Raw genomic sequence first — 10,958 nt, forward strand, 5'->3', positions numbered from 1 at the left:
TAATATGCTCTGTGTTTTGAGTTGGAGATGTCTGCTTCCTATTAGTTTTGTCAGCATATTTAATATTTGTTGTCTCCTTCACAGATGAATTAATTTTGATTAAGCCATTTGCTTTTAACAGGCAATGGATTTACATATTGTTTTGGGGTCCTGCTTCATAAAGCAGCCATATTTTTCACTGACTGCTGATATCTTCAATACATGAATTTATATTCCATCTATCTCATTCGCTCCAATCTAAAGAAGAAATAAAGTTGCAAATCCATGTTGGTGATATAAATTGGCTACTATAGAAAGTTAAGATTTACTCAACTACGAATAATAAAAACCAACCTGGCTATTTTTTTTTAATGAGATATTTTTATCTAGTAAATCCAAAAAACTAGGGCAACTATGAGATTGATTGAGAGGCTAAATATCAAGGATACAGTTTCTTTCAATCTTTCTGTATTACCGTTCTCATGATACTGATTTGTCTTTTTAGACTGGCTGTCATCATGTCCCTGAGATGATTGTTAGTTCCAGATATCACAGAAGAACTGATGGTTCTTATATTGCATCCCGTTATAAGAATTGGGTGGTGTCAACTAGACTTGCCCTTATATTTGGCCAGAATTTAAACCCTTGCTCCACCTAAGCCAATCAAGTGTAATGGCAAGAGTAATGAGACTATCAGGATTGGCTTAGGCTCATCTTCCCCCAAAACACGTTACCCTCTAATACTGGAACAAAATCAGGGTCCCATCTGCAAGGATGGAAGAGCATAAGAATGCTCTTATAGGTAGGCAACCACCTATATTCACCACTGTAGGATACCTGAAGAATGTTTCATCTGGAATATTTTTACATTTGTTAATTCTATAGCATGATATCTGGGTGATAATCCTCCCTTAATATCTGCTCAAACCTCAGGGCTTCCAGTATTTATTGGTTACTCAATGGAGAACGTAGAGAAGATTGGATATTGAAGATGCTCCCTAATGGGACATAGTCTCAAGAATTTGAACAGGACATTAGCAAATTTCAATATTGATCCTTGTTCAACCATTTGTTATTAGAATCTAGTGCATTCATGCTATTCTATGACTGTCAGAGAGTCTCATCTACATATTTGCTCTAGTTAGTAGCTTTATTTTTTAAGCTTCCTTCTTTCATTAAAGTGTACTTATTTTCTTTTTTGAAATTATTTATTTAAATTCAATTTAGCTAACATATAGCGTATCATTAGTTTCAGGGGCAAAATTAAGTGATTCATCAGTTGCATATAACACCCAGTACTCATTACATTAAGTGCCCTCCTTAATGCCTATCACTCAATTATCCTATCCTCCAGCAACCTTCAGTTTGTTTCCTATAGTTAAGAGTCTCTTATGGTTTGCCTCCCTTTCTGTTTTAACCTTATTTTATTTTTCCTTCCCTTCCCCTATGTTCATCTGTTCTGTTTCTTAAATTCCACATAGGAGTGAAATCGTATGGTATTTGTCTTTCTCTGACTTCTTTCCCTTAGCATAATACCCTCTAGTTCCATCCACATCATTGCAAATGGCAAGATTTCATTCTTTTTGATGGCTGAAGAATATTCCATTGTATATACACACCATATCTTCTTTATCCATTCATCTGTCGATGGACATCTGTCTTCTGCCCATTTCTTGACTGGATTTCTTGGTTTTGGGTGTTGAGTTTGCTAAGTTTTTTATAGATCTTGGATACTAACCCTTTATCTGATATGTCATTTGTGAATGTCTTCTCCCATTCCATAGGTTGTCTTTGAGCTTTGTTGATTCAAGTGTACTTATCTTCTATCTTCTGAACCATTTCTGATTAATGTAAGAAACTAAATTATATATTTTTATTCACTGGGGTTAGTGGATTTTTTTAAAATAGCATCTCTCAAGCAATAAAGGTGTATTTTGACAAAGGTATAAAAGTGTGAAGGATCCAAACAGGACATTCACTCTAGCAAAACTTTCTAGTCTGCTGCATACTTGACATTTGACCATGCACTCGCATATCAAAATGACACTGATCCACCTCCTTCCATGTAAGGACCAGGTAAAATAATATGTTTGCTAGGGCATTGTCAGTGTGGGGGTGCTGCCTAATGTGCCACTAAGAAATTCTTCCTGGAGCTTGGGGCAGAAGATGTCGTTTAGGAACTTATGACCACAGTGATTGGTGATTCGGGCACTGGCTAGCTTCAGTTTTCAATAGAACCAAAGTATGGAAATTGGTAAGTCAGGGTGTCAAAAATCTCTGAATTGTGGAGTGATCACCACCCTCATGTCTCTGGGAAGCCACAGAGTAACAATTTTACCAACTGTTAATGTTTGATGTTCAGCTACCCAAGGATGATCTAGTTAATTTCTACAATTGATGAGCAGCTATAGTATAGAGACATTAGTCAGAAAACAAATATTATAATGATTATGCTAAATGTCATTGCTTTGTAAAGAGATGTAGCATTAAATCAATCATGTATATATATATATAGAGAGAGAGACAGAGAGACAGAGAGAGGGAGAGGCAGAAGGAAATTATGAGACTCCACACTGCTTAATAAACGCATGGCTTTGCAACCTATATAAATTCTGAAATTTAACAAAAGTGGATCTTCAATGTCCTGAGTAATTATAACAACAAGCACAATATATTTGAAAGGTTTGATGGTAGATTGAAAGAGTTTCTATTTCTTTAGAAATTTTTTTTCTTCTTCAGTTTTTCCATATTTTACATCTGACCATCTTTCTTCTCTGAATGTCAAAATAATTTATGTTAATAGGATATTGAAAAATTATTTAAATTATGAAAATGTAGCTCCTACAGGTATAAAGAGTCCATCCATGTCATCTTATTCTTTGCTATTTCAGAATGACTTCCTAACCTCCTCCCTGTGGTGTGGCCTTCTTCACTTGTCTGAACACAAGTGACATCTTTTATGTATAAAGACTAAAGTGAAGTGCCATGAATCATTTCCTTTTTAATGTTTCCCATTGAGCATATCCTCTCCCTGTCAAATAGAAACCCACATTATTCTCCTTTAGACTTAAGCCTGATGTATTTTCCCTTTGCTTGGAGTATTTTTCTGTTTTGCTTTACTTCCACATTGCTCCTTGTATTGGGCTTCTTTGCTCCATAGTTCCATACACCCACATTATTTCTTCGTATCCTGGCCTCGTTCAGTGGAATGGGACATTACAAAGCCCTAAGTGTCTGAAAACATGATGATTTACAATAGGTGGTACAATGAGCCTAATAAAGCATGATTGGAAATTGTAAAGTTTTATGAAATTTAGTGAATATAATTTGAGAAACAGACATTATAATAACCAGAAACAAAATAGAAGTTGTCAACCATATGTATAGTGTAATAGGGCAAACACTAGCCCTCGAGTCAGAAAAGGACGCTAACAAGCCTATGATCTTATACAAGTCATTTTATCATCCTGGCCCCCTGTGTGCACATTTATAAGTATGTGAATTTTGAACTAGATGATCACTACGATTCCTTGCAAGTCAAATGATCTCTGATTGTTAACATAATAGATTTCTCTATTTTAGGTTATTCTATCATAATCCGGAGGAATTGAAACTTCTAATGTTCTTCTTACATGAAAACAACTTCTAAAGCACTGATTTGTAATTATGGTTCAGGAGAGTCTTATTGCAGGGTATAGATTTTCAGACAGTTTCCTGTAATGAGTCATAAATTTTCCCAGGAGAACTTGGATGCGGGTGGTTACATATAATGCTTATTACAGAGTACTGTATACATTTTAAAGGAATGAAAGCTATTTGAAAGGACATTGTACTGCCCTCTCACTCTATTTTTCAGAAGTCTTTTCTTCTGAAAAGAAGCAAATACATTTCAGGAAATGTATTTGCTAATGTACATTTGCTATGCAATATGGATAATATTATAGCATGAGTTTATTCCCCATCGTGTATCCCTTTCTTTCTTCATCCATTTGTTTCTTTATTTTGAATCATGATCACTTGGATAAATAATTTGGAGAGAAAGGGCTCTGGGATTTTGGATGCCAAGAGTTTACCCAGCAATAGTTCAGGTGTAAAGGACGATGAGGATACTGTGTACATGGGGGAAGCAGAATTTCTTTGTGAAAAGGTATGAGAATTCAAGTAAGGAGAGCAGGCCTCATTCAAGTTCTTTTTTCCTGCTTTCTGTATGTGTGACCAGGAACAAAGAAATTGGCAAGATATTTATGTTAAGATTCACAGTTGTAAGTAACAGAAACCAGTTCTAGCTTTTTAACTGAAACTTGATTTATTGTAAGGATTTATGTAAGGCTGGGAGACTCAGGGGAATAAACTAAAACCAATGATTCTTCTGAAGGGCTAGAAATAAGAAGAACAAACTGCTTCAAAGCTAAGACAGCTGCAGGTATGAGACACCACATGTAATCAGCTACTGTCACCACATCCCACTGGGATAACTCATCTATAAATATTCTCTCATACTTACCTCAGATGCTCATGATTAAATGCCCTTGAAGGGTGAAGATTATGACATATGTGGGCCACAGGTGTAGTTGACTGAGAAGAGGGAAGATGTGGCCCCATCCACTTTCACAATGTCAGTTGTTCACTCCCTTCAAGATGACCAAAATGGGGGATAAGTCATTCCTCAATAGAAAATTGAGGTCCTAAGAGGGAGGAAGCAAGGATCCTTGGCAGACAGAAGTTGATTAATATCCATTGTATAGAAAACAAACACAAAATATTTAACTTCTCTGAGGTTTATCTTCAAAATTAGTTATTCAGAATAATCATCACATAATCCTATTTTTAGCTCTAGAGTTCTATAAATTATACTGTGATTTCTATAAATTATAAGTAGTTATTACTATCTGTAGCCACTAATAAAGATATCTTGTAGAAAAAAGATAGAATATAGGGGCTCCTGGGTGGCTCAGTCGTTAAGTGTCTGCCTTCTGCCCAGTGGTGATTCCAGGGTCCTGGGATCAAGCCCCGCATTGGGCTCCCTGCTCTGCTGAGAACCTGCTTCTTCCTCTCCTACTCCCCCTGCTTGTGTTCCCTCTCTTGCTGGCTGTCTTTCTCTCTGTTAAATAAATAAATAAAATCTTTAAAAAATAAAAAAGAAAGAAAGAAAAAGGAAAAAAGAATATAAATTATTGAATTAAAAATTTGAATTGGGTACCTGGGTGGCTCAGTCGGGTAAGTGTCTGCCTTTGGCTCAGGTCATGATCCCAGACTCCCGGGATCAAGCCCCACATTGGGCTCCCCACTCACCGGGGAGTCTGCTTCTCCCTCTGCTCCTTCCCCCCGTTTGTTCTCTCTCTCTCCCCCTCTCTCACGGTCTCTCTCTCAAATAAATAAATAAAATCTTATTTTAAAATTTGAATTTACTCTCTGGAAGTTTAACAGAGTGGAGAGATTTTTTAATGGTTTATGCAAGTGTCATGAGGTCATTGTTGTAGGTAGGAAAGTTTCCCAAAGGGCCTGTAATTTTTCCAGATTAAAATACAGATACAGGCTAAAATGCAGAACAAGAAATTGATTTATATGTATGATTGTATTTTTACCTCTTAACAGTGGTCCCGTGTCAGAATCAATAGAGCATAGCCATTAAGTACATGAACTTTAGACTAGGTTTGAATCATTCTACATCATGGCTTAATAACAGTGTGACCCTGGGCAAGTTCTTTTCTGGGCTGTGGTTTTGCTTATATGGAAAATGGAGATGACCGTAGTCATGCATACCTCATAGGGCTGTTGTGAGGATTACATGAATTAGTATTTGTAAGCACTATGCAAATGTAAAATTTAATAGACTTAAAGATTATTCTTCCAAATGTGGACTCTCATGAATTCACATAAATGACATATATCAAATCACTGTTTCTTTCTTCAAATTACTGAGCATCTATATAAAATTTCACATTTATTAGATGCTTAATTAATATAGATGAAAAATCAATGCATACATAAACAGGTAAAAAATAGATTTTAAAATTTTATTTATTATGTTGTATGTCCATTGTAATTGCTTGGGCTAGAAGTAATACCTTGTAAATATCATCCAATTTCTGAAGCTGATGTTATACTAATGTATTTGCATTCTTGTACTAATATTCTGTTAAATGGCTGTTTGATAAGAACATGAAGAACTTAAATTGGTCTAGTTGTGAAAGACTAGAAATCCTACCAGGATCTGTTAATTCAATTTTGCCTTGTTCTTTCGAAAAAAAAAAAAAAAAAAAAGAATTCCTAACTTATACCTCTCAGGTGAGAGAATGATATTGAAATCTTCATGTAGCACTATTGAATCAAATTTTGTTCAAGGGCCATATATGTTAAAACAGTTTCACAATAAAATGATCTCCCCCTTAAGATGGTTGCAAGAAAGACCACTAACTTTTTGTTTATTCACTCTTTTGTTTGTTTTATTTTTTTCCCTTAGTTTTCACCAACCTGTAATTATCACTTATTCTACCTATAGCTGTCTTAATTAGTTTGGGCCTCACATAACTGCTCAGAATCTCAGAAGAAAATGAGGTTGTATAGTACACGGTCGCTTTCCTTTTATGTGAACTTTACAAAGAGCAAGTGACAGGATTAGCCATCTAGGAACCCATGATTAAAAGACATGGTTTATTTATAACCATGTTAATGAGACCAGCAGAATTTTCTGGCTAGTCCCATGATAAACCAATCACAAAAATTACTAAAATCCTTTTTGGTATAAAGGGAGACAAGGATAATTTGTTAAAATGATAGCTCTAGCTTGAAGAATATAGAGGTTTAGTCATGTTTTCTGAAGTATTTGTAATAATTTACAACATTATTCAATTATCATTTGATGTGAACTATTTGAACTATTTAAATATAATAAAAGAGAATTCGCTCAACAGCCTGAGACCTAGGCTTCCGAATTTTTAAAATTTTGACCACTTAGAGTGAAAAAGAGGCATTCATTCATTCATTAGAAATAGTCCTCATTAGTGCGACGATTTTACTTGATGGTGGAGAATAAGGAAAATTTACTTCTTTCCCATCAAGCTGCAGTAAATAGGTGGGATAACTAGGGCGAGTGGCGGCCAACTTCAATATTAATATGCTTGCTCTGCTTGCTCAAAATGCAGATTTCTGGTTGCTACTTTCAGAGATTTCTGATCTGACAGATTTTAAAAACCACCCTCAAGGGCTTCTGGTGGAGAAGCTCAAGGACCACGTCGGCGAACAGTGCTGCCGTGTAAATGGCGACCGTATCACACATTTTCCTGACATTTTCCGACCCCATTGGTACTTGTACCTGGGTGGGTGACCCATTACTTGAGATGTAGCTCTCATTTCAGTCTCACTCTCGGCAAAAATCGATCTTGTTAACAGGGTTTTGACTGTAATAACAGGTAGCTTTCTCCCCAGGCGTCTTTGCCCAATCACGACAAGTACTGTAAATGATGTTTTTTGCACGACCCATGGCCCGTGAAACTGCTATTACTGTCCATGAAAGGACGGAGGAAATCAGGTGAGCCCCTTACCGTTAGCCACCAGCCCTTCCTTATGATAAGATCATCTATTGGTGGCTGTCCTTGTTATTCAGCATAAATGCCAATGTACTGATTATCGCACACCAATGTGCAAATTAGAGAAGACTGATAGCTAGCAACCTTTACACCCAGAAGAGAAATGTGTTGACTCCATTTCTTAGGTGGCTCCTTTGCTATACACATGTGTGTTTCTGCTTTCGGTTCTGCCAGCTACTCTCCTCAGGTGCCTCAGTCTTGCCATTGGACTCATCCACCGAGCTGACGTCATCTCTATTTCCATAGAAAATACATATGTACAAATTTAGTGATTTCCTATGACACAGCTTAAAAGAAAAGCCTTGTAGAGACTCACAAACTATTCTTTAAAATCACATAAGAATGAATTGGCACAGTACGTGACAAAAATAGTTAATGATGTGATGCAATTAATTGTCTGTGCTAGGACTGCCATTGTGAAGCTCTTCATACTTTCATAATCACCAGGCATTGGATGTGTATTAAATCACCACTTTTCTTTGCTTCTTTATGTACTATTATCTGTATAGTTGGAAGGTAAAAGACATAATAAAGTGTTTTGGCAGAAAGAACATTCTAAATTCAGACAGACTTGTTTGAATCCTGACCTCTTCTGTTACTAGCAAGTTTACTTAGCTTGTATGAAATGCGGTTCATCTCATGCGATTATTCTGAGAATGTGATACATTGATAAATTTAAAGTGACAAATTAAGTCTCACGGAATCTGGGTCTTCTTCCTAGGTGTGTAGAGGTAAAAAATGAGCTGCTTCATTATGTTCAAATGCAGATATATTTATATCATAGACTCCCTGTAGACCATAAATCACATCAGCATGAAAAGACATGTGGTGGCAAAGACAGAGCAGGGATTTTGATGCCCTGGGGTTAGCATAAATAAATGGCTTCATTCTATGTATAGCCATATGCCCTTTGGATATTCATATTTTAAAATTCTTTAAAAGATTACATTGCTCCAAAATTTATTTTCACATTAGAATTTATTTATGCTTATTTTTCTAAAATAGCCTTAGACAAATTAATAATAATAATAATAATAATAATAATAGAGTTAGAAAAGCATAACTGAATAAAACAGTAAATGACCCATATGGTAAATTTAAAAAAACAATCAGGCTTCATGTTTGTTTCCAAGCTCCTTTTAGCGAGGTTTATATTGGCAAAAGATTTTATAGCATTTTGTTATCAGAGGGCAGAATGCATATCATTACCTCACTTGAAGTAAGAAAATTTTTCATATGTGTCTTCAAAACAGGCATTGATGATATAGTGAGCAATATCGTCAATGAAAAATTCATAACAAAATAGAAGCACATTTAATATGACTATTTCAGATCTTTAATAGTATATAGAGATGCAATAAATATTCATAATTCAGTGAAAGTTGTCATAAGAGGCACTAAAAAAATGTGATTCAGGCATGCATCTTTCTGGTGGTGCAAATAAAAATTGTATCCAAGTAAGAAAACATTCATAGAAGTGGATGAAGGATGGAAAGCATTTCGCCTAAACAAGGTTTCATGAATATTAGTTCCATAACCTAAGATTTTAAGTGTCAGTGACTTAATGTAGGTTAGTAATGTTGGTATTCTCAATGCCGACCCACAGAAAAATCAGCTTCTTTAGGGACCAGCTAAGCATGTACCGAGAGAGATGATCTTCTGTAGAAAAATATATACATTATTTACTCTTCATTAAATATCTCTCTACACATGTGGTCTGAGAGACTCCCAAAATTTATGTTTTGCAACTAAAATTGTTATAAATTGTTTCCCTATACTCTTCTATCTTAAGCATTGTGTGTGAAAAAAACAAAAGTGCTTAACTGTCCCCCCTTTCAATTCCCCGAACATCTCTCACTGGATCTCTCTCTCTTTTGACTCTCGTGGGTTATCAAGGTTCTGTCTCCTCAGAAGATGAGGCCTGGATTCTTTAATTTATTAATTGCTTATACTTCTAATGACAGACTTCTTTCTCAACTATCTTTATCATCTGGCCTCTAATTACAAATAATACAGGGTATTTCTTTTTTTTCAAGTCAATCCTGGGCAACCCGTATCAACCCCATTTGTCCCTGACCTCCATCTCTCACTAAACTGTGAGTTCTTTCTAGGCCAGTTAATGTGTTCTAACTACTTTGGTGTCCTCTAGCAGATGTGTGAGCGGTCTGCCCGTATCCCCTGAGACTTACCACTTACTGTGCTCTTACATCTCTTTGCCTGTGCTTTCTCTGGGGGCAGTGCCTTACGTGGAGGTCCTAGAAATTAATCACCTCTTTCCTCTGGCCACAGTTCTGCCCTCAACCGATGACTTTAAAGAGCTGAAATATAAATAGTCCAGCCCTCTTGTCCCTTAGGTGGAAAAACTATGAGGCACAAGCTCTATACTTCCTTCCAGAATTCACCAGTGTGATTAAATTTTAGTGACCCACAGTAGTAATTGGCTTAATACTACACCCTTCATTGGCTGCCATCCCTTACCTCTCTAACTTGCCCCTTCCCCTACCCAGGTACCTCCTGAGATCACTTCCCAGAGAAACACAACTTACAACCAAACCCTGTCTCAGGGTTTGCCTCGGGGGGAATGTTAAAAAAATTCCCTGTGGCCAGCTCTGAGTCTATCACACAGTCAGAACTATATCAGTGTCTGTTGAATGAATAGATGAATAAATTAGTAAGATTAACAAACCATGAATCTTGCCATGTTACTTGAATTTATATAAAGTCTTTTAAGGTTTGAAATGACTCAGCCACTACTTTTGCCATATTTTCACACTACACATAATTCAGAATCACGTCTACATTGTAGTAAGCTTAGATTATCTTTGCTATGAATTGCTTCACCTTGCCAGTGCACATTCTTTAACATTGGTATTTTTCTAGATTATAAAAGATTCCCGGAAGAATAAAGTATGTGCAGTCTACACACCAGAAATGGCTCACAAATAGCGGAAATTTAAGATAATAATGCCAGCTCTATCTTCAAAAGAGATCACGATGACAATAGTCAGCTTCTCCTGTTGGTGTGAATAATACATCTTTGCTATTCCCTTAAATACAAAAAATAAAATCTAGTCACAGAAGGCACATCTATGCTAGGGACAAGTCTCTTTGGAATCCCTTAATTTCCAGCTGTGTTAAACCATCATACACTTGACTTCCTTGTGATCTTTGTCTCTCCTACTTCCTCAATAATTGTAAAGAAAGTTAAGTGTCTTGTCAAACTTTAGGATTTGAAAATGCTTTTCTCTGTGTCCTCCATAGTCCAGTAGAGGGAGCAGTGTGTCACCCAGAAGAGCCTCGATGTCCTACACCCCTGACATTGGACTCTGAGGTAGACAGATGCACAAATATCTATGTGAGGTTTTCCCTGACAGCAGAGACTCAAACAAA

This window comes from Ursus arctos, unplaced genomic scaffold, assembly GCF_023065955.2.
Source record: "Ursus arctos isolate Adak ecotype North America unplaced genomic scaffold, UrsArc2.0 scaffold_1, whole genome shotgun sequence".
In the NCBI taxonomy this organism is placed as follows: Eukaryota; Metazoa; Chordata; class Mammalia; order Carnivora; family Ursidae; genus Ursus; species Ursus arctos.